The 25,265-nt window shown below is 45.0% G+C and overlaps 1 protein-coding gene across 2 annotated transcripts in view; it reads left to right on the top strand.

The window, feature by feature from the left end:
• Positions 1 to 25,265, top strand: part of LOC126354527 (homeodomain-only protein-like) — a 348,066-nt gene that overhangs the window by 276,887 nt on the left and 45,914 nt on the right. The window contains exon 1 of one of the 2 annotated variants that reach the window (XM_050004255.1): positions 20,922 to 21,068. The exons of the other annotated variant lie outside the window; for it this stretch is intronic. The gene's annotated coding sequence lies outside the window, so the exon portion shown is untranslated. Of the gene's footprint in view, positions 1 to 20,921; positions 21,069 to 25,265 lie in introns of those variants that run through there. 2 annotated transcript variants of the gene reach the window in all.

The following is a 25,265-nucleotide window of genomic DNA, read 5'->3' as shown; positions in this document are numbered from 1 at the left end:
GTAATAAAAAAGCTGAGTGAACGGTTTAGCGAACAACCTGAACGGGTGTCATGAGACGTCCGCGCCGATCGTATACAACGAACAAAATAGAACAAAATGAGATCAATAAAGAATTTAAAAAAAAAAAAGATGGTAGAGCACTTGCCCGCGAAAGGCAAAGGTCCCGAGTTCGAGTCTCGGTCGGGCACACAGTTTTAATCTGCTAGGGAGTTTCATATCAGAAAATTCATAAATAGGGAAACTGAAAACCGGGTGGTTTTGGAAATCAGCCTTATGCAAACACAATTAGTTTAGTTTTATATACCCCCAGACATGTTACGACATCAATGTGTCATCTTCTGTGGGTCAAATTTTTGTTACTGTAAAGTACAATATCACATTTGTAGTAATTGAACTGCTGTGTGGCTAAGAAATGCAATATTTGCAATTTGCTTCGTTTTGTTTGGACACTCACCTTAAAATTCCATCGCTAACTGAGCTGCATTATTATACATCGATTTTAGTGCTCGTTATCTTCGATTTTTTGACAGTATGGATAAATGGCTCTGAGCGCTATGGGAGTTAACTTCTGAGGTCATCAGTCCCCTAGAACTTGGAGCTACTTAAACCTAACTAACCTAAGGACATCACACACATCCATGCCTTAGGCAGGATTCGAACCTGCGACCGTAGCGGTCGGGCGGTTTCAGACTGTAGGTCCGAGAACATTCGGCCCAGCATGTATAATAATGCAGTTCAGTTAGCGATGTAATTTTAAGGTGAGTGTCCAAACAAAACGAAGCAAATTGCAAGTATTGAATTTCTTAGGCCTACAGTAGTTAAATTATTACTAATGTGATATTGTACTTAACAGTAATAAAAATTTGACCCACAGGAGACGTCGAAACATGTCTGGCTAAATATAAAAAAATAAACTAATTGTGTTTGCATAAGGGTGATTTCCAAAACGACACAGTTTTTAAATCGCAAGCACGGAAGAAAGAAAAGAGGAGCTTCAAAATGAGTGAAACTGAAACAATTAACTTTCCTGATTACTCAAAAATGTTCCTCGTCATGACACCTGCTTGTTTTCAGAAACACCGTCACAGTCAGACAACATGTCAGTCATAAAGAACCAAGCGACAAAATTTATTAAGAGCGGAAAGGTCGCCTAATCAGATAGCTGAAGGACAGAAAAATTCGTTATAATAATTAAAAACTGGTTCTCGCATCAAAGTAAATTACAGTGACAGTTCACTAAGTCGAGGATAAAAGTTAATGAGCGTGAAGCCACAAGAAGTATTACATTAATCAGTAGTGACACAAAATTCCTGTCTATTTTGTACTATTTTTAAGTTTTGTATAAATGCTGAAGGCACCTGATGCTGTATGGAAGACTACTACACAACAAGCAGAGGACTTTTCAAAGCCTGAACAGCTCGCAGATGGAATAGTGCTGCGGAATATCGACTCACGTACCCACTACAAAAAATTTTACTATAAAAAAACCAAAATCACTTTGCGCAATAAACTCTCAAACAGTGAGCTGCACAGAGTAAAAGCAGCCCAGGTGCTAAAAGCGACACTCGCTCAGAAAAGCAGCGAAGGAAGTGCCTGGCTGGGCCAGACACCTCCATATCTTCGCGGCGAAACGTCCTCACCGGTGTAGTCCCAAGCTGTGAACACAAAATTTGTACTCCTGTGCACCTTGCACCCTGCTCCTAAACGCCACCAATTAGAGAGGAGGATTCGTGAGTTTTGTCATTCTGACAACCGAGAAGTGCTGTACATCGTCCATCCCTTAGTGCAATGGATCCAGGAAAGCTGTCACTTGCTCACTCTTGACGGAGCCACTGTGATATTTACGTAGGTTCCTGGTCACGTCGGTCCGACGGGAAATAAGGCCGCTGACACTGCTGCCAAGACTGCTGTCCTCGCACCTCGGCCCGCTAATTCTTCGGTTCCCTCCGATGATCTCTGAGTTGCCGTGTGTCACCAGGTGGTGTCACTTTGGCATCACCACTGGTCCTCCTATCATGGGAACAAGCTCCTGGGAATTAAGCATCTCCCAGCGGCTTGATGGCCTCCTCTCGGCCCTTTAACCGTGAGGTGGTTCATTTTAGCTAGGTTGCGGATTGAGCAATGTCATTTTAGCCATCGCCATTTGGTAAGTGGTGCTCCCCCATCACTTTGTGCTCTTTGCCCTCAACCTTTGACGTTCGCCGTTTAATCACGGAATACCCTTTTTTTTTAATCACCTACGTTCTCATTTATGCAAGCCACCTTATTTATCGGCCTATTAGCGAACGACTCGCGGACGACCGCGTTTTATTTTTTATCCATCTTAGCAATATGGCGAAGGACATTTAATCCTTAGTACAGGACCTCCGTTACTCTATGGCGTATTTTATGGACCTTTCTGCAAGTCCTGTTTCAGCTGTCTTTCCTCCCGTCGATTGGGCTTAATGTGTAGTCGTTTCTTAAGTCCTTCTTTTGTCTTCCTGTTCTACGGTTCTGACATGGGCGCGTATCACCCTAGTTATTTTTGCGCCCTAAAACAAAATTAATCAAACCAAATCCAGAATTTTAACGCACCTTCTAAAATGCTCGAGAAGTCCGCAGAACTTTCGCCACGAGCACTTTTTGTGTTTCCGTAAACAAGATGGAAGTTGGCGCTGAACGGGCTCTCACGCAATTTGTTTCCCATGCTGTGTACGGTAAAAAAATAGCAGTGACTCATTATCTGCATGTGCTTCTAGGAAACTCTGTGAGCATTTCTGGCTACCCCCAGGGAACACTCGTAGTTCACACAGCTCTGAAAAGGACCTTTGCTGTACCCCGGCTTGGGAGCACCGCTACCTGCAGCGGACTTCTCACACAGCTCTACCGTCCTTTGGGGAATTCAGGGAAACGTCCAGAAAATCCACTCCTCGGCCAACCAACGCCTAAATCTTCCACCTGCCCATTCTCACCACGTTCCAGTAATGGGGAGTTTAACAAGCTTAAACTCTAGACTTCAAAAGCTCTGTTCCTCCATCCAGACAATTAAGGATAATACACTGAAGAGCCAAAGAAACTGGTACACCTGCCTAATATCGTGTAGAGCCCCTGCGAGCACGCAGAATTGCCACAGCACGACGTGGCATAAACTCGACTAATGTCTGAAGTAGTGCTGGAGTGAACAGTCACAATGAAACCTGCACGGCTGCCCACAAATCCGTAAGATTACGAGGCGGTGGAGATCTCTTCTGGAGAGCACGTTGCAAGGTAACCCAGATGTGCTCAATAATGTTCAAGTCTGGGGAGTTTGGTGGCCAGCGGAAGTTTTAAATGCAGAAGAGTGTTCCTGGCGCCACTCTGTAGCAATACTGGACGTGGAGGGGGGGGGGGGGGTCGCATTGTCCTGCTGGAGTTGCCCAAGTCAGTCAGAATGCACAATGGACATGAATGTATGCAGGTCATCAGACAGGATGCCTACGTACCTGTCACCTTTTGCAGGAAACTCCCTTACTGGCTGACATTTCCATACATGATCCAGAAGCCTCCCTCACAGCTTGACTTTCACCAATACATTTCTCCTAATTTTTTAATTTTTTTCAAGAAAGTCAAGGGTCTGGATTCTAGTCCCAGTCTGGAAAACAGCTTCAATCGACCAGAATATAAATTTTCTATTTTCCTGTGTTAATGGTTTTATACGCAGACGTTGCATTTCCCCCCAGTTTAGCAGAATAGACCGTATTAGAAATGACGCATTTTGGAGAGATCTTTAATGCAGTATATCACTGCAAGCCCGCCCGGCTAGCCGCGCGGTCGAATACGCTGCTTCCCGAATGTCAAGGCGTGCCGGTCCCCGGCGCGAATCCGCCCGGCGGATTAGTGTTGAGGTTCGGTGTGCCGGTCAGCCTGTGGATGGTCTTTAAGGCGGCTTTCCATCTGCCTAAGCGAATGCGGGCTGTATCCCCTTATTCCGCCTCAGTTACATTATGTTGGCGATTGCTGCACAAACACCCTCCACGTACGCGTACACCATCATTACTCTACCACACGAACGTTTGGGGTTATTACACTCGTCTGGCTTGAGACGATCTCGGAGGGGGGGGGGGGGGGGGCGAACCGCGCACAGTAACCCGGGGTTCGGCGTGGGTGAATGGACTACTGTAGTCTGTTGTGGCGTTGTGAACCACTGAATGTTACGGTGGCGGGACGAAGCCTCTCTGTAGTTTCTTGGTCCCTGGTATAATACACGATATCAATCAAACTACATATTTACGAAATACGTGAGTATAAATACGAGAAGCACCAAATACAGCGAGTTAGCGTTGTCAAAACTAAAATCAACATGGTGGGATCTCAGTTTGCTTCCGTCAATCGTTCACAGCAGAGGACATGTGATCTCATCAGCCAGTCGATGTACAGGACACATGACTGAAGTTTTAGTTACGTTATGACCAAACAGCACAACTTAAATTTAATTAATCGTATTTGTCGTCACAAATATTTGGCTGTTTTTCCGAATATATCTCGAATTACGAAGTTGTAGTCAGGTTAGGGCCGAATAGCAGAGCGTGAAGTGAACAGCAGTTAAATTAATGATCATGGTTGTCACAAAAATCTGACTGGTTTTCCTTGCCGCAATTTAAGCTATGCCATTAGGTCCCAACGTAACAACAACTTTGTAGGTCCTGACACATTCAGAAGAAACAGTCAAATATTTGTGACAATTAAGGTTATTAATTTAATTGCCTCGAGTACAACACAGTCTCAGGCACGTGGCATATGCTGTGATTGCCTGACAGAAGCAAACCCGGTAGCCTTCACGTTGGTTTCAGTGTTTGCGAAGCGAACTTTCTATATTTGATGGTTTTCGTATTTATACTTGGGTATTACGGAAATATTCAGTTTCAGTGATGTACTGCATTAAAGATCCCTCCAGAATGCGCCATTTTTAGTGCTGTCTGTTGTGCTAAAATGGCGGGAAACGCAAAGACACCGTGTAAAAACTGTACGTGTTTCCTTAAATATGGCCCTCAGTTTCTCTCTTACTCTGGTTTGAGTCTTCTTATGAACAAAAACAGCTACTCTTAGCTGCAGACGCGTTCTTCATGTTCGAATTCCGAAGAGGCAAGTGACACACTTTCGTAGCACCCTAGACGTGAGAAACATACTGTTACAAACAAAAAGAACATGGCAGACATGTTGTCAGCGAGCCATCACTATTCAGGTGTTCATTGGACCTATTACGGGACAGCCGAGTTATGTATGGCGCTGGGAAGAATGGGTGCGAGGCTGGCACTGGCGGTGTGTTTGTAGTTTGCAGGCTACATAATGCGCGCGACACTTCTCGCCTCTGCATCCAATTGCCTCGGCGCCGCGCCGGTTACATCAGCCCGTGGGCGGCGTCCCGACCTGTCACCCTGCACAACACGCGCTGTCCCAGCACTTCCCCTTCCCGTCCAAAACCTCTGCCGGAGGCGCCACCTCGACCCAACACCGCAAAAGCTGAGTCGACAGATTTTTGGTAGTTGATGCACACAGATCGTTCGCAAAGATTGAGGCTGTAGTAGATAAATGGCCTAGTTTTACATATGCAGATACCTACGGAATGTGTTAAACTATGTACACTACTGGCCATTAAAATTGCTACGCCACAAAGATGACGTGCTACAGACGCGAAATATAACAGACAGGAAGAAGATGCTGTGACATGCAAATGATTAGCTTTTCAGAGCATTCACACAAGGTTGGCGCCGGTGGCGACACCTACAACGTGCTGACATGAGGAAATTTCCCAACCGCTTTCTCATACACGTACAGCAGTTGACCGGCGTTGCCTGGTGAAACGTTGTTGTGATGACTCGTGTAAGGAGGAGAAATGCGTACCATCACGTTTCCGACTTTGATAAAGGTCGGATTGTAGCCTATCGCGATTACGGTTTATCGTATCGCGACATTGCTGCTCGCTTTGGTCGAGATCCAATGACTATTAGCAGAATATGAAATAGGTGGGTTCAGGAGGGTAATACGGAACGCCGTGCTGGATCCCAACGGCCTCGCATCACGAGCAGTCGAGACGACAGGCATCTTATCTGCCTGGCTGTAACGGATCGTGCAGCCACGTCCCGATCCCTGAGTCAGAAGATGGGGACGTTTGCAAGAGAACAACCATCTGCACGAACAGTTCTACGATGTTTGCAGCCACATGGACTATCGGCTTGGAGACCATGGTTGCGGTTACTCTTGACGCAGCATTACAGACAGGAGCGCCTGCGTTTGTGTACTCAACGAAGAACCTGGGTGCACGAATGGCAAAACACAATTTTTTCGGATAAATCCAGGTTCTGTTTACAGCATTATGATGGTCGCATCCGTGCTTGGCGACATCGCGGTGAACGCACATTGGAAGCGTATCACCCGGCGTGATGGTATGGAGTGCCGTTGGTTACACGCCCCGGTTGACCTCTTGTTCGCATTGACGGCACTTTGAACAGTGGACGTTACATTTCAAATGTGTTATGACCCGTGGCTCTTCCCTTCATTTGATCCTTGCGAATCCCTACATTTCAACAGGATAATGCACGACCGCATTTCGCAGGTCCTGTACGGGCCTTTCTGGATACAGAAAATGTTCGACTGCTGCCCTGGCCAGCACATTCTCCAAATCTCTCTCCAATTGAATACGTCTGCTCAATGGTGGCCGAGTAAGGTGGCTCGTTACAATACGCCAGACACTACACTTGATGAACTGCGGTATCGTGTTGAAGCTGCATGGGCATCTGTACCTGTACACGTCATCCAAGCTCTGTTTGACTCAATGCCCAGGCGTATCAAGGCTGTTATTACGGCCAATTGTGGTTGTTCCGGGTACTGATTTCTTAGGATCTATGCACCCAAATTGGGTGAAAATGTAATCACATGTCAGTCCTAGCATAATATGTTTGTCCAATGAATACCCGTTTATCATCTGCATTTCTTCTTGGTGTATCAATTTTAATGGCCATTAGTTGTAGCTTAGCAATAAAACTTCGTTACCGTGAAGGCATGGAAGAAATATCAAATTGTGAAGACTGCGCCGTCCGGGACACAAGGGACGTTAAATAAGTAACGCAAAACAACTTTTCCCTCAGCCAGTTTCGGTTGAAAATAGCGGAATTTATTATGGGACTTCGAAGAATATTCCCGCTTCACTCCTATAGTTTCATGAAGTTTGGGTAGGTGGCGGCACTGCACGTAGCCTTCGACATGGTGCCTGCAACGGAGGTGCGTTCAAAGCAGAGAGCTGTCACTGAGATTCTTTTGGTGGAAAGCCAGAGCATCGCAGCTATCCATGGGCGCTTGCAGAATGTCTACGGAGACCTGGCAGTGAACAGAAGCACGGTGAGTCGTTGGGCGTGGCGTCTACCATCATCGCAACAAGGTCGCGCAAATATGTCAGATCTCCCGCGTGCCGCCGTGCTGCATACATCTGTAACTCCTGAAATGTTGGAACGTGCGGACACTCTCATTCGATGTGATTGACGGATCACAATCAAACACCTCGCTGTTCAAATGGACGTCTCTGTTGGTAGTGGTGACTCACTTATCCACTAGTTCGGGTATTCAAAACTTGTGTGCCCGCTGAATTGCTCGCCGCCTAACGGAAGGCCCTGAAGGGCTTCCATCTGTTTGGCCCAATGAAGGATGCAGGCCGCAGGAAGCAGTACGTGGTTGACGTGGAGGTTACTGATACAGTAAGACGTCGACCGAGTAGGGTGGTACGATGCAGGCATACAGTCCCTCCCAGTAAGGTGGCATAAGGCCGTCCGCATTGAACGGAGTTTATGTTGAAAATCACGGTTTTGTAGCCCAAAGTGTGGGGAATAATGTGTTGTATTGTAATCCTGAATAAAACTAATTTGCTCGAAAAAAAAAAGTACAGCATTACTTATTGAACGTTCCTCATACCCACCCTACGTTTACATCTGCATCTACATCTACATGATATTCTGTAACTCACACTTAGTGCCTCGCAGAATTAATAGAACCACTTCTGACACTATTTCTCTATCGTTAAGTAGTGCGCGGGAAAAATGTACACTTAAATCTTCCGTGCGATCTCTGATTTCTCCGATTTTGATACAGTGAACATTTCTCTCAGTGTAGGTGGATGTCACCAAAATATTTTAGCATTCGGAGGAGAGCGTTGATGACTGAAATTTCGCGAAAATATCTCTCCGCAAAGAAGAACGCCTTCGTTTTAGTGATTGCCACTCCAATTCGCGTATCATATCCTTGACTCTTCCTTGCCTGTTTCGCTACAATACGAAACGAGCCGCCGTTCTTTGAATTTTTTCTATGCCCTCCATCAATCCTAACTGAGAAGCACGTCACACCGCCCAGTAATGTTCTACCTAGTAGAGGACGGGCAAGTGTAGTTACGCAGTCCGTTTGGTAGACCTGTTGCGCTAACAGCTTTACTTCCTCCAATACCAGAGATGAGGTCCTGGCGGAAGTACAGCTTTTAGTAATTGTAACTGATTCAGCTCTGGGCTGAGGATGAAACACTGTATACTGCACCAAATAAACGAAACACTTTTTAGCCTTGTTTCACAAACATTACTGTTTCTGTACGATCTACGTTTCGGGTTATAAGCCTACTATCTCGTACAAACTGATCCCAAAGACGAGAACCAAGCGAAAACAGAAATGTCATCTTCTTATTCTGCCGATTCTTGGCTTCAACTGTGACAGTAGTCTCGGTTGACAATTTTGGCACTGGTAGAGAATTGTGGGTTTAAAACATTCATTAAGTCAGCATTTACAATAGCTATGATTAAACATACATTGGAGTAGAGTTATGCGCAGGAATGGGAATTCTTTGTCATTATCTACTCGCGTATGAAGGCACCAAGGCCGAGTTTGCTCATTCGTGGTGATACACGGATCTGTTTCTTAGTTTCTAATATTTCTAACTAAATGAGCTTTGCAACCATAACAGAGTGTCAGAATTCCACATCTATTACGTATTTGTGGTTTAAGTTTAAGCGATGTTCGGCGAAGGATGAATCTCGCTTATTTAATCTACATCTACATGGATATTCTACAAATCACATTTAAGTGCCTGGCAGACGGTTCATCGAACCACCTTAACAATTCTCTATTATTCCAATCTCGTACAGCGCGCGGAAAGAATGAACACCTATATCATCCCGTACGAGCTCTGGTTTCCATCATTTTATTGTGGTGATCATTCCTACCTATGTAGGTCGATGTCAACAAAATATTTTCGGTTTCAGAGGAGAATGTTGGTGATTGGAATTTCGTGAGAAGATTCTGCCGCAAAACGCCTTTCTTTTAATGATGTCCAGTCCAAATCCTGTATCATTTCTGTGACATTCTCTCCCATATTTCGCGATAATACAAAACGTGCTGCCTTTCTTTGAACTTTTTCGATGTACTCCGTCAGTCCTATCTGGTAGGGATCCCACACCGCGCAGCTGTATTTTAAAAGAGGACGGACAAGCATAGTAGGTCTGTTACGTTTTCTAAGTGCCCTTCCAATAAAACGCAGGGCCTATAACACTACCTTGGGGAACGCCGGAGTTCACTTTTGTTTTACTCGACGACTTTCCATCAGTTACTACGAACTGTGACCTCTCTGATATGAAATCACAAATCCAGTCACATAACTGGGACGATATTCCATAAGAACGCAATTTCACTATGAGCCGCTTGTGTGGTATTATGTCAAAAGCCTTCCGGAAATCCAGAAATACGGAATCGATCTGAAATCCCTCGTCAATAGCACTCAACGCTTCATGTGAATAAAGAGCTATTTGTGTTTCACAGGAACGATTTTCTAAACCCATGTTGACTGTAGTCTCCAGCTTCTGTGGAGGTTAAGGTAGATTGTTAGTCATGCTTGGATAGCGCAGTCGCTTAAAAGAAAAAAGTCGGTGGAGCACATGCTCGCGTAAAGCAAAAGTCCTAGGTTCAAATTGTGGTCGGGCATACATTTCCAATCTGTCAGGAAGTTTAAAATCAACGTGCACTCCGCTACAGACTGAAAATTCATTATGGAGATAACACTGTGTTTAACGCGTTTAACACATCAGTACATAAGATGATTTAAAACTCATATTCAGTTACAAATAGCTTTTCAGCGGTCATTAACTCCGTGTTTTGTTACTTACATTTTCCTAGAGGTAGAGACACTAGACACTGTGTTCCTTGCGAGCTAAAGGTGGCAGTAATATGAAGCAGCTAGTATGATCCATACCATCAAGATCTGTAGATTCTTCACTTACCGCTAGTGATCTTGTCGAGTGTCTTAATGAAGTATGAAGTCTCTTAGCTGCTTGTAAATACATAAAACTGCAACAAGTGCCTTGTTTGAATAGTTATTCGTTATTACATGAACCTGTTTTCACATGGTTTTCTGGAAGTTGCATCACTATTTATAGCATAATGATGGGTGCTGGCTCTGTGACAGGAAGATGGAACATGCTTTACTGTATCTCCATGAGTATTGTTTATCCGTCGATATGGATGCAAAATTTTAGTTTTGTACCTACTGAGACAGCATGGGCAGCTTTTTCTGTTAGTGTACATCCGTCTGCTTCCATTTTGATGGCCAGTCAGTACATCGCTTTACACACTTTTACATAATCTGTACGCATTTACACTGTGATAGCGAAACTTTGCCAGCATCCAGCAGGTGCTATACAACTATTGCTTGTTGCAAAGATCGTGACAAAATTATATGACACATGCGTACTTCACTCAGAGATGTTATTTGTTTTTGTTTGCATGTATTATAGTCGATATACGTGCAAGTATTTTCATAAGGTTGACGTTAACATGACAACTCAAAATAAAGGAAATAAATAAATGAATTATTGCAAGAACAAGCTTCAAGTGAACTGATGTCTTATTTCTGTTCGTCTATAGATAATGTTTTGGGTAGAGCCAACAAAAGATTGCGATTCATTGGCAGGACACTCAGAAGGTGCAACAGGCTACTAAAGAATCTGCTCACACCACGCTTGTCCACCCTATCCTGGAGTATGGGATCCGCATCAGGTGCGACTGACGGATGACATAGAAAAAGTACAAAGAAGGGCAGCTCGTTTTATATTATCGCGAAGTAGGGGAGATAGTGCCACATACATGATACGTGAATTGGAGTGGCTATCATTAAAACAAAGGCGTTTTTCGATGCGACGGGATCTTCTCATGAAATTTCAATCACCAGTTTTCTCCTCCGATTGCGAAAACATTCTGTTAGCACCCACCTACATAGGGACAAATGATCATCACGATAAAATAAGAGATATCAGGGCTCGCACAGAAAAATTTAAGTTCTCATTTTTCCCGCGCGCCATTCGAGAGTGGAACGGTAGAGAGACAGGTTGAGGGTGGCCATTGAACCGTCTGCCAGGCGCTTTATCGTGAATAGCACAGAAATCACGTAGATGTAGATATTAACGTATAATGAAGTCACTTTATGAGCAAATACTTTAATCAAGATTAGCATTAACATAAGAGCCCAGGAAAAAATAATACAGAGTTACAGTATTTGCAATCAGATGCCGGTGTTTATATGACCACGTTTGAAATCAGATGTTAATATCGAAACTTACACACCCGTTTTCAAAATGGTGCTAAAATATAGTGCTGATTTGATAGTTTGGGAAATGTAGTCTTATGATAGACAGACGTTTTGTTTGTGGCTTTACTCTCGCCGTGGGATGAGTAAATAAGAATGTTTCGGGCAATACTCATAGATTTAAACTTTCATACCTGGAAATTTCAGAACTGATAAAATGTTTCGGGCTATCATGGAATGGATTTCATTTTAAAACCTGATGTTTCGCCCCCATCTGCGGAGGACATTTTCAAAGGGGATCGTAGCTTTGTTGAAAATGTCCTCCGCAGATTGGGATGAAACGTCGGGTTTTAAAGTGAAATCCATTCGACCTCGGCGTAATATCCCGGAACATTTTATCAATTGTGAAGCTCATAGAAACAGTTAACTACATATATCTCTTCACATTCGGCTGTAAAACTACCTTTTCCATACAGAATAACTAAGAATCCTAAGTGAAGGCCAGCAGTTTACATAACAGCAAACAATCATTTTATACAAAACATATCATTTGCACATATAGGTAGTTCTAAACAAAATTATTTAAACAAATTCCAAATATATACAGTAAGTTTTGTCCCCCTCCAATTGGGACAAAGAATTTAAATGACAGCTATACTACATTGCATAGAATCAAACCATGACATCAAAGTTTTTACAAAGAAAGGAGTATACAGTTTTGTATTATCGATTCACTCAAACAACATTTACAGAAGCTCAACGATGTAACATTAAATAAAACAAAAGCAAAATAAATCAGAAGAGTATTAGAGCTTTGGTGTTACAGGCTCACTCACTTCCAGAGGCTAGCCGGTAGACGCGACAACAGGCTGGGTGTCAGGTGTGCAAGGTTGCGACAGAACCACGGAAGCGAGCAGGCGTGGTAACCGAGAAGCGAATCCCCTCCCTGTCCGAGGTAGCTGCCGCTCTTGCGACACGCCAAGTGTATCTGCATGTCCCACCAGAGCAAAAACCACTGCCGCCGGCGTTAATGCTACCTGCCGCGCCGCTGAGGTAGCACAAAGAACACATGGCGTCCCCTTTTAGCGACGCAAAGGAGCATGCATAATCGAGCACTTTGTGCAAGCCTTATTGACGGGCGGTTGGGTAAATTTGCGCGAACATTCTGAGTGTTCAAGGATACCGCCGTACACGTGCTTGACCATCTGTACCTATAACTTGCGGTCTTGTACAATCAAACGTCAGTTGTGACACAATTTCGCGAAGTAATATCACCAGTTTAATAAGTCAAAGCTGCAAAATACTAACGTGAATTCTTTACAGACGAAAGGAAAAACTGGTAGAAGCTGACCTCGGGGAAGATCAGTTTGGATTCCGTAGAAATGTTGGAACACGTGAGGCAATACTGACCGTACGACTCATCTTAGAAGAAAGATTAAGGAAAGGCAAACCTACGTTTCTAGCATTTGTAGACTTAGAGAAAGCTTTTGACAATGTTGACTGGAATACTCTCTTTCAAATTCTGAAGGTGGAAGGGGTAAAATACAGGGAGCGAAAGGGTATTTACAGTTTCTACAGAAAGCAGATGGCAGTTATAAAGAGTCGAGGGACATGAAAGGGAAGCAGTGGTTGGGAAGGGAGTGAGACAGGGTTGTAGCCTCTCTCCGATGTTATTCAATTTGTATATTGAGCAAGCAGTGAAGGAAACAAAAGAAAAGTTCGGAGTAGGTATTAAAATTCATGGAGAAGAATTAAAAACTTTGAGGTTTGCCGATGACATTGTAATACTGTCAAAGGCAGCAAAGGATTTGGAAGAGCAGTTGAACGAAACGGACAGTGTCTTGAAAGGAGGGTAAAAGATGAACATCAACAACAGCAAAACGAGTATAGTGGAATATAGTCGAAGTAAATCGGGTGATGCTGAGGGAATTAGATTAGGAAATGAGACACTTAAAGTAGTAAAGGGTTTTTGCTATTTGGGGAACAAAATAACCGATGATGGTCGAAGTAGAGAGGATATAAAATGTAGACTGGCAATGGCAAGGAAAGCGTTTCTGAAAAAGAGAAATTTGTTAACATCGAGTATTGATTTAAGTGTCAGGAAGTCGTTTCCGAAAGTATTTGTATGGAGTGCAGTTATGTATGGAAGTGAAACATGGACGATAAATAGTTTGGACAAGAAGAAAATAAAGCTTTCTAAATGTGGTGCTACAGAAGAATGCTGAAGATTAGATGGGTAGATCACATAACTAATGAGGAGGTATTGAATATAATTGGGGAGAAGAGGAGTTTGTGGCACAACTTAACTAGAAGAAGGGATCGGTTTTTAGGACATGTTCTGAGGCATTAAGGGATCACCAATTTGGTACTGGAGGGCAGCGTGGAGGGTAAAAATCGTAGAGAGAGACAAAGAGATGAATACACTAAGCAGATTCAGAAGGATGTAGGCTGCAGTAGTTACAGGGAGATGAAGAAGCTTGCACTGGATAGAGTAGCATGGAGAGCTGCCTCAAACCAGTCTCAGGTCTGAAGACCACAACAACAACAACAACAACAACTTGACCTCATATTTTAAGGAGAAAAAAAGCACACTTGCAAGATATGATCCCCAACAATCGGCTCCGCACGAAAATTTGGCCCGTAATTTTGACAGTACGCAGTTTGAAGTGCCAAAGAAACTGGTATAGGCCTGCGTATTCAAATATAGAGATATACACTCCTGGAAATTGAAATAAGAACACCGTGAATTCATTGTGCCAGGAAGGGGAAACTTTATTGACACATTCCTGGGGTCAGATACATCACATGATCACACTGACAGAACCACAGGCACATAGACACCGGCAACAGAGCATGCACAATGTCTGCACTAGTACAGTGTGTATCCACCTTTCGCAGCAATGCAAGCTGCTATTCTCCCATGGAGACGATCGTAGAGATGCTGGATGTAGTCCTGTGGAACGGTTTGCCATGCCATTTCCACCTGGCGCCTCAGTTGGACCAGCGTTCGTGCTGGACGTGCAGACCACGTGAGACGACGCTTCATCAAGTCCCAAACATGCTCAATGGGGGACAGATCCGGAGATCTTGCTGGCCAGGGTAGTTGACTTACACCTTCTAGAGCACGTTGGGTGGCACGGGATACATGCGGACGTGCATTGTCCTGTTGGAACAGCAAGTTCCCTTGCCGGTCTAGGAATGGTAGAACGATGGGTTCGATGACGGTTTGGATGTACCGTGCACTATTCAGTGTCCCCACGACGATCACCAGAGGTGTACGGCCAGTGTAGGAGATTGCTCCCCACATCATGATGCCGGGTGTTGGCCCTGTGTGCCTCGGTCGTATGCAGTCCTGATTGTGGCGCTCACCTGCACGGCGCCAAACACGCATACGACCATCATGGGCACCAAGGCAGAAGCGACTCTCATCGCTGAAGACATGTCTCCATTCGTCCCTCCATTCACGCCTGTCGCGACACCACTGGAGGCAGGCTGCACGATGTTGGAGCGTGAGCGGAAGACGGCCTAACGGTGTGTGGGACCGTAGCTCAGCTTCATGGAGACGGTTGCGAATGGTCCTCGCCGATACCCCAGGAGCAACAGTGTCCCTAATTTGCTGGGAAGTGGCGGTGCGGTCCCCTACGGCACTGCGTAGGATCCTACGGTCTTGGCGTGCATCCGTGCGTCGCTGCGGTCCGGTCCCAGGTCGACGGGCACGTGCACCTTCCACCGACCACTGGCGACAACATCGATGTACTGTGGAGACCTCACGCCCCACGTGTTGAGCAATTCGGCGGTACGTCCACCCGGCCTCCCGCATGCCCACTATACACCCTCGCTCAAAGTCCGTCAACTGCACATACGGTTCACGTCCACGCTGTCGCGGCATGCTACCAGTGTTAAAGACTGCGATGGAGCTCCGTATGCCACGGCAAACTGGCTGACACTGACGGCGGCGGTGCACAAATGCTGCGCAGCTAGCGCCATTCGACGGCCAACACCGCGGTTCCTGGTGTGTCCGCTGTGCGTGCGTGTGATCATTGCTTGTACAGCCCTCTCGCAGTGTCCGGAGCAAGTATGGTGGGTCTGACACACCGGTGTCAATGTGTTCTTTTTTCCATTTCCAGGAGTGTATAAACATGCAGAATACGGCGCTTCGGCCGACAACCCCTATATGTCAGCAAGTGTCTGGAACGGCTGTTTGATCGCGTACTGTTGCTACAATGGCATGTTATCAAGATTTAAGTGAGTTTGTACGTGGTATTACAGTCGGCGTGCGAGCGATGGGACACAGCATCTTCGAGGTAGCGATGAAGTAGAGATTTCCCCGTACGACCCTTTCACGAGTGTAACGTGAATATCAGGAATCTGGTAAAACATCGAATCTCCGACATCGCTGCGGCCAGAAAAAGATCCTGCATTAATGGGACCAACGACGGCCGAACAGAATCGTTCAATGTGACAGAAGTGCAACCCTTCCAAGCTGGCCGTTGTAGCCGAGCGGTTCTAGGCACTTCAGTCCGGAACCGCGCTGCTGCTACGGTCGCAGGTTCGAATCCTGCCTCGGGCATGGATGTGTGTGATGTCGTTGGGTTGGTTAGGTTTAAGTAGTTCTACGTTCTAGGGGACTGATGATCTCAGATGTTAAGAACCGTAGTGCTCAGAGTTATTTGAACCATTTTGCAACCCTTCCGCAAATTGCTGCAGACTTCAGTGATGGGCTACCAAAAAAATTCATGCTACCAACCATTCAACGAAACATCTTCGATACGGCTTTCGGAGCCGAAGACCCACTCATGTACCCTTGATGGCTGCATGACACAAAGCTTTACGCCTCGCCTGGGCCCGTCTACACCGACATTAGACTATTGATGACTGGAAACATGTTGCATTGTCGGAGGAGTTTCGAGCGGATGGAAGTGTACGGGTATTCAGACAATCTCATGAGTCCATGGACCTTGCATGTCAGCAGGGGACTGTTCAAGCTGGTGGAGGCTCTGTAATAGTATGGGGCGTGTGCAGTTGGATTGGTATCGGAGTCGTGAAACGTGTACCACCTTCATAGTGGACTCACGAAATCTCTGTAGTAAGTGTTTCGTGGCTGTCAATATTTGTGGTGTATACGAAGTCTGCCGTCAAACTTCCAGAGGTTATCAGTGATGTTAACTTTTTAGTTTGATGCAGTGAAAAAACAGAGAACAGTGGCTCGTTACGAATCAGCTGGTTTTCATAACGTTGGCTAGCCCAACCACCGATGTATGTTTCTACAAAGAATATATTTAGAGAAACTTCCTTGCAGATTAAAACTGTGTGCCGCACCGGTACTCGAACTGGTGACCTCTGCCTTTCGCGGGCAAGTGCCCACCGAAAGAGCTATTCAAGCACGAATCAAAATTTGCCCTTACGAGTCTACTTTCGCCAGTATCTCTTTACATCCTACCAACTTCACACACGTTCTGCTGTATGTCTTGTAGGGTTGGCACCTCCAGAAGACAGGTGTATCGGAACAATAGCTCATCGACAGCCTATAGGGCTGATCTACCAGGAACTTTCAAATCAGCACACACTTCTCTGCAAAGATAATTTTTTTTTCAGGGAAGAATCCCCTAGATTGTAGCTAAGCCGTTTCTGTAATACACGTATCTTCCAGAGGAACCAGACCAGCGAGGTATGCAGTAGCCTGTCTGTGGTGTTAGGCAGGATGTAAAGAGGTACTGGCGAGAGTAAAGCTATAAGGGCGAGTTGTGAGTTGTGCTTGGATAGTTCAATCTTTAGAGCACTTGCTCGCAAAAGGCAAAGATCGCAGGTTTGAGTCCCCATACAGCACATAGTTCTGAGCTGGCAGAAATTTTCAGACTTATTCACAGTCCACGACCTAGTGGAAATTCGTTCTGAGAATATATTTAGCGTTTGTCAAACGAAACGTAACAAAATCTCTTCTCCAGTTCTACTGCTGAATAGGACATAGATAGGCTTTTTTTGGAGGGCGTTACAGTCTTTGCATCAAACGTCTAGGGGTAATAAACCACATCGGGGGAACAATTTCAGTTAGAGACAAATTGTTCGCTGACGCCTCTCAGCGATACTAAACGTCCTTCCGTATTGTTTATGCCCCTGAGAGGTGGCAGGCCGTAGGCACTCTGCGACGAGATTGTGCAGTGTGTTTTGCCTATGATACGATGGTCTTTCCGACAGGAGATACAAAAATCATAGCAGCACAGCTAAACAGCAATATTTCAGCTACAACTGTCATTTTTCCACATAGTCACCGCCATTTGTTATGCACTTTTTACAACAGTGAACCAGAGCCTGCATGCCGCACCTGTAAAAATCGGAACCAGCTGAGGCTAACCACTTCCTTACAGCTTTGACAACAGCATAAGAGCCTTGATAATGTTCGCCTTGTAGTCCATCTTTCAGAGGCCCAAAGAGATGGAAATCAGAGGGCACTAAATCTGGACTGTACGGTGGATGTTGTAAGACAGTCCAGCCGAATTTTTCAGTGAGTTGCGTGGTCGCAAAACTGTGTGGGGTCTGGTGTTATCAGGTTACAAGTGAAAGTTGGTCTTATTCTTCGGTCTTACCCTGGAAATTCGGGCTTTCAGCTTAGTCAGTGTCGTCTTGTAGCGTGCTGAATTGACAGTTTCTCCGGGCTCTGGGACATCCAAAAGAACCACACTCTGTCTATTCTAGAAGATTGTGCACATCACTTTGGTGAAGACGGCTATGTCTTGCATTTCTTCTTTGACGCAGAATTCGCATGTTGCTTTCCTGAGGACTGTCTTTTGTATTCCAGCTCGTAGAGGTGACACCATGTCTCACGTCCGGTGACGATGCTACTCAGAAAATTGTCACCATCCGCTTCATATTGGTCCAGCAGGTCCCGATAAATTTCCATTCGACGAGTTTTTTGTTCTTCTATAACCAAGATGTTCCAACGTTGCTTCCAAGGTATGATAGCCGGCATTCAACTTACCACACAATACTCTTGTGTTTGTCCGCCGATTAGCACGGATGACTTGATCAAAACGATCTTCATTGCGAGGGATGACAGCTGTGCAGGGTCGACAGAGCCGTAGCTTGTCATGCACATCCTTTTCTCTGCTTAGAGGTAGCTATTCTTCGAGCTTTTTTTGTTGAAAATGACTGTATCAACTTCCTGGGGTCGGTAGTATGCAGCACACATGGTTACTAGACCTTGTTAGTCGGGTAAAATTTTGTCGTCCCACGACTCAAACGTAGTTGTGAGCCGTCGGTGAACAATTTGTCTCAAACTCAAGTTGTTCGCCGCGACTTGGTCTATTATCCCTAGACGTTTGGTGCAAAGACTTTGAAATACCATGTACAATACCGCGTGAGCTGGCTGGTGCAGCAATTAAGACACTGGAGGAATGAGGTTCAAATCTTATTCCACGCACCAAAGTTCATGTTTTCCGTAGTTTCCCTAAACCTCTTTAGGCGAAATTATTTTGTTAAAAATCGGCAATGATAGTGGTTGAAATTAAAAGTGTGGAGGTTACTTTGTTCCTTTCGGACAGTCGTGGGTATGTAGATGGAATGATTGAATTATTGTGTTCCACTTCCCTTTTGTGTGGTTTTCCTTTTTAATTGCGCGATTCTACAATTTTTTGCTAATTACTTAGTTAAACTTTTTTATTCAGGCACAAGTCATACGTATTCATAGGACGTGCATCAAATTCAGTAATGAAATAAATGTGCTACGAAAAAGATAAACTCTGCGTCCTTTATCTTTCTCATTGATATACGAAATACAATGCTGTTCATCTCGATAATTTCTTTAAAAAATTGTATTCTTATAATTAAATTCTTAATTTAATTAAACTGATAATTCCCAGTTCGGTCTTTTCTCAGTTGTTAGGAAGGGCTTGGGCTGGTGGCGACCCTGTAAATAATTTGAAATTTATAACTGTCCTTGTGAGATGGCTGAACCAGAAACTGCGCAGTCCATTATTCTTGGTACGTAACGTATGTCGAGGCTTGGCTAGGATCCGTTTACAGTTCTACATACATACCTTACATATGGTTCCTTTGAAAAGGCCACGACTTACCTCCTTTCACGCCATTGTCCAAGCCGTCGGTAAAGATCACGTCGTTTTCAGAATATTAACACCTAATTTTTCTTAATCTTTCTTCTTTTTTCTTTGAACTTGCAAAGCTTTCAGAGAAGAAGAGGGAAAGATCCAAGCCCATTTTTACCCAGCGGGGTAGCGCAATGGTTAGCACACTGGACTCGCATTCAGGGGAAACGACGGTTCAAACCCGCGTCCCGACATCCTGATTTAGATTTCCTGCGATTTCGCTTGTGGCAAATGCCGACATGGTTCCTTCGAAAGGATAAGGCCGTTTTCCTTATGCATCCTTCCCTAATCCGAGTCTGTGCTCCGTCTGTAATGACCTCGTTGTCGACGGAACGTCGAACACTAATCTCTTCCTCTCTCTCCAAACTCATATTCCGTATACGTCAAAGTCATTATAGAAAAATAACGTTAATCGTTCCAGGTGGTGAGAAAAACAAAATGATTAGCGACGGAGCGTTAGCTCTGAGTGGACAGGTATGGGGAAGGAAGGTGACCGTCTTCTCTCTGAAGGAGCCACTCCAGTATTCGCTTTAACTGATTTAAGAAAACCACAGGTTACCTAAATCGGTTTGGTTGGAGAGGGTTTGAAATCTGCACCTCCCAAAAGCAATTACAGTTTCCCACATCGCTCTGGCCAAGTCACTCAAGACATCTTCGCATTATGCTAGATGAAGTAGAAAATCAGCTAGAGCGTTGAAACTTCCTGGCGTCCGTACCAATAGACGAGCCTGGTGCCTTTGCCTTCCACGGGCTAGTGCTCTACCAGCTGAGCTATCCAAGCACAACTCGCGACCCACCTTCACAGCTTTACTTCCGCCAGGTTCGTGTCTCTGACTGGCAAACACGTTTGATGTGCCAGGAAGTTTCATACCAGCGCACACTCCGCGGCTGAGTGGGAAATTCATTGTGGAAGCTAGAACGTTGTTTAAGAAGCAGTCCAGACATTTGTCTAAAACGATTTGGGGAACCAAATCAGAATGACTGAGCACGGATTTGAACCTGTCGGTTATTAGTCCAGTGTCTCCACATCGTTAGAATGTGTTTAGTGGAAGACTGACTCACCGTCCCGTGCACTTAGCATTATGGAGAAGAAAGCAAGACGCGACAGTGAAATGGCTACTTGTTTGGCGGCAGGCGTTGCACAAGTGGGTATTGTATTGTGTGGTATTCTTCCACGCCGTCGAGATTTTGCAGCCAGTCCCTAACAGGCTCGCGCCTTGATGGAATTTAAAGCCTCTTAGCGAGCGCCTTCAAATCAGCGCCGAGCAGTTCGCACGCGTGGGCTGCTAAACAAAAGTACGCCGAACAGGACACGAGGTTCCAGTCAACTTGCGATTGCGACTCCGAATAGGGCGACATTGTATCACTCTCTCCGGACAGCTTAGCACCATCACCAGGATTTGCAGGTACAGTTTAATGTTCGTCACCGTAATGAGATTGGTTAGTTACTTTTTCCCATAGATCATATAAACGATAAACATTACGAGATGAGATGTGTCAACAGAACAATCATAGAACACACAAATACAGTTTTTTTTTTTTTAGATATGTATGTCCAGTTTGGGTCCTCGCCGTAGACATTTTGTGAAGACGTCGGAATAAAATCATTGCTAGTATTTCGTATTAATATATAATTTAATTAACAATCTCTTTAATCCAACAGTTACATACTGTAGGATAACGTCTGTAAGTTAGAACTCTTGCTGCCGCCTTATACTTGATGAGTCAGCTACATAATTTCTTTGCGCCGTTTTTTCGTTTGCTTTTCGACGCATTCACTAGTCACTGGCCTTCTTTAGGCTTTTTGTATCTCTTTCGACGCGAGGTTTCCTCTGACTTGCGTTTTATATAATTACTAGTACATTTATGAGCCATATAAGGCGACATCGTTCACTGATTTGTAATTTTATATTTAATACCAGTTTTCACTTATGTTGAGGCGAATATTTTTATCATCTTACTTTGGGACCTAGAAATGCTCCGCAAATCCTTCAACATTAACCCAAATCAATGTCCTAACTAAAAGCGTTTCCTCGCTACATCAGTGTATAACTTTGCACAAAACTAATTTACAACGATCACGCGCCTGCTCCTGCTCTGGTACGATGACGTCATTGTCAAAAGAAATACTGTGGCACGATCTGTCCGTTGGGGTTTTTACCATTCTTTACACATTATTTACCTCGTACTTATCAGGGAATCAAATCTGCCGGTATTTTGTTGCACAAAGAAGTTCGACTGACTAGCGAATAGACGTTTTTCGTGTCAAAAAAGATGGCCCTTTGCAGGTTTTTTCTGTCAAAAAATCATTACTTCTTTTAAAAAATTCCTCTGTGGTACATCTTAAATGTACATTTGAAAACGTTTTTGCTACTTGTTAGACATTTTATCTCCAGTGTAGTTTGCAAAGAGTCTTAGAGACATATATTTCGACCCTTTCTGTACAAAAGTTAGTTTCGTTAAAGGGTAATGAAAATCGTTTCTTCTTCTGGTATTACAATCGTGATTATCTCCGTCCCCCCCTCCTCCCCCCCCCCAAACAAAAAACTCAAAAAGCTGTTAACAAATTTCATAATTGAGTAATTATACTATGAGGCTATGGTTGAAATCCCAGGCTGCTTGAAGACATCCCTGCAAGACGTACGTGTGTGAACCCCACACATAATTCTAATGACTTCATTTTGTACGTTAATTATTTTTCTCTAAATGAGGTGTTAACCCAGCAGAACGAGTTTAATAATGGACATTTATTCATAATGTCTTACCCGAAGTGAAAGCACAACGAAATTTTTATTTTGATTAGTTTCTTAGCATTGTCCATCTCGTCCTCTCGTGTGTTCATTGTTCTACTTCAACATATCTACTATATGTAGCATTCGTTTGTCTGGCCCTACTATATGTCCTATTACCCCTTCGACAATAAAGTAAACTGTATCCCATAGCATATTTTGCATTAATCTGTCTTCCAGTAAGAGTATTATATGTCTCTTTCCTTGCTGATTCTTCCTTTACTTTGCACTATATCTGCCCATTTATTTTTTAACTTTATTCTACAGCATCACATTTATGGTTGTAATTTCGATTATTTTTCTCGGTTCTCCTCTACGATCACTGTTTCACTTCCACACAGCAGTATGTTTCTCAGTCCTGTGTCGTTATTTACCACCACTGTAATCCTGTGTTGAAGGATGCATTCTTAGCCATCGTCACTCCACGCCTGATGTACTGATTCCCCCAACCATCTTGTAGAATCGATAACTTCAGCTGTCTTGTGGGGGATGTTAATTCTGGAAGGCACACTGGATCAACCCAAGTATGCATCTATCCTTGGGGCCCATGTCCACTCCGGCATGGACACAACGGCAAGCCTGGTACTGGAGACGAGTGTGGATTTTTCTGTCATACCAAATGACAACCTGCTTGATTAAATAAGCTTCTCAGTAGACATGCAAGCCACCGATACGTCGTCAAATTAAAAACCTTTCGCATGACTGAGAGCCACAAGAGAGATAATTTATTTCTCTTGCTTTCTTGATAGCAAATTTTTCGCGTATCTACCAAGAATTCTTTTCCGGTTTGGCGGTAAGCAAGTTCCAGAATGAGATCTTCACTCTGCAGCGGAGTATGCGCTGATATGAAACTTCCTGGCAGATTAAAACTGTGTGCCCAACCGAGACTCGAACTCGGGACCTTTGCCTTTCGCGGGCAAGTGGTAGAGCACTTGCCCGCGAAAGGCAAACGTCCCGAGTTCGAGTCTCGCTCGGGCATACAGTTTTATCTGCCAGGAAGTTTCGGTAAACAAGTTACTTAATTTTTATCCTTGACGATATGTCAAACAGCTCACCTTTCACGTACTTGCCTTGATATACACTCCTGGAAATGGAAAAAAGAACACATTGACACCGATGTGTCAGACCCACGATACTTGCTCCGGACACTGCGAGAGGGCTGTACAAGCAATGATCACACGCACGGCACAGCGGACACACCAGGAACCGCGGTGTTGGCCGTCGAATGGCGCTAGCTGCGCAGCATTTGTGCACCGCCGCAGTCAGTGTCAGCCAGTTCGCCGTGGCATACGGAGCTCCATCGCAGTCTTTAACACTGGTAGCAATGCTGCGACAGCGTGGACGTGAATCGTATGTGCAGTTGATGGACTTTGAGCGAGGGCGTATAGTGGGCATGCGGGAGGCCGGGTGGACGTACCGCCGAATTGCTCAACACGTGGGGCGTGAGGTCTCCACAGTACATCGATGTTGTCGCCAGTGGTCGGCGGAAGGTGCACATGCCCGTCGACCTGGGACCGGACCGCAGCGACGCACGGATGCACGCCAAGACCGTAGGATCCTACGCAGTGCCGTAGGGGACCGCACCGCCACTTCCCAGCAAATTAGGGACACTGTTGCTCCTAGGGTATCGGCGAGGACCATTCGCAACCGTCTCCATGAAGCTGGGCTACGGTTCCGCACACCGTTAGGCCGTCTTCCGCTCACTCCCCAACATCGTGCAGTCCGCCTCCAGTGGTGTCGCGACAGGCGTGAATGGAGGCACGAATGGAGACGTGTCGTCTTCAGCGATGAGAGTCGCTTCTGCCTTGGTGCCCATGATGGTCGTATGCGTGTTTGGCGCCGTGCAGATGAGCGCCACAATCAGGACTGCATACGACCAAGGCACACAGGACCAACACCAGGCGTTATGGTGTGGGGAGCGATCTCCTACACTGGCCGTACACCTCTGGTGATCGTCGTGGGGACACTGAATAGTGCACGGTACATCCAAACCGTCATCGAACCCATCGTTCTACCATTCCTAGACCGGCAAGGGAATTTGCTGTTCCAACAGGACAATGCACGTCCGCATGTATCCCGTGCCACCCAACGTGCTCTAGAAGGTGTAAGTCAACTACCCTGGCCAGCAAGATCGCCGGATCTGTCCCCCATTGAGCATGTTTGGGACTTGATGAATCGTCGTCTCACGCGGTCTGCACGTCCAGCACGAACGCTGGTCCAACTGAGGCGCCAGGTGGAAATGGCATGGCAAGCCGTTCCACAGGACTACATCCAGCATCTCTACGATCGTCTCCGTGGGAGAATAGCAGCCTGCATTGCTGCGAACGTTGGATATACACTGTACTAGTGCCGACATTGTGCATGCTCTGTTGCCTGTGTCTATGTGCCTGTGGTTCTGTCAGTGTGATCATGTGATGTATCTGACCCCAGGAATGTGTCAATAAAGTTTCCCCTTCCTGGGACAATGAATTCACGGCGTTCTTATTTCAATTTCCAGGAGTGTATTTTGTATAATATGAAAACCTTAGACCTAAAAGTGGAATTACTAGGGCCTAAGATTTTCTGTCTGCCTTTGTGGTCATGAAGTAATAAAATATATTCCAGGATTCCGCCTTGAGCAAAACACAATTTCTTCTTGTTCACAATTTGCCATACATACAGTATTTACTTTTGTGATACATGTTGCTAACCTGCCACACCACACTCAGTAGCGTTCACTTCACTGTGAAATACAGACAATACTGCACAAGTAAATACACTGTCCAGTCACATTAATGTGACCACAAGACAGAAGCCTGAATAACCACGTTTCTC

This window comes from Schistocerca gregaria, chromosome 3, assembly GCF_023897955.1.
Source record: "Schistocerca gregaria isolate iqSchGreg1 chromosome 3, iqSchGreg1.2, whole genome shotgun sequence".
In the NCBI taxonomy this organism is placed as follows: domain Eukaryota; kingdom Metazoa; phylum Arthropoda; class Insecta; order Orthoptera; family Acrididae; genus Schistocerca; species Schistocerca gregaria.
Note: the sequence above shows the minus strand (reverse complement) of the source record. Positions and strands in the feature narration are given on the sequence as shown.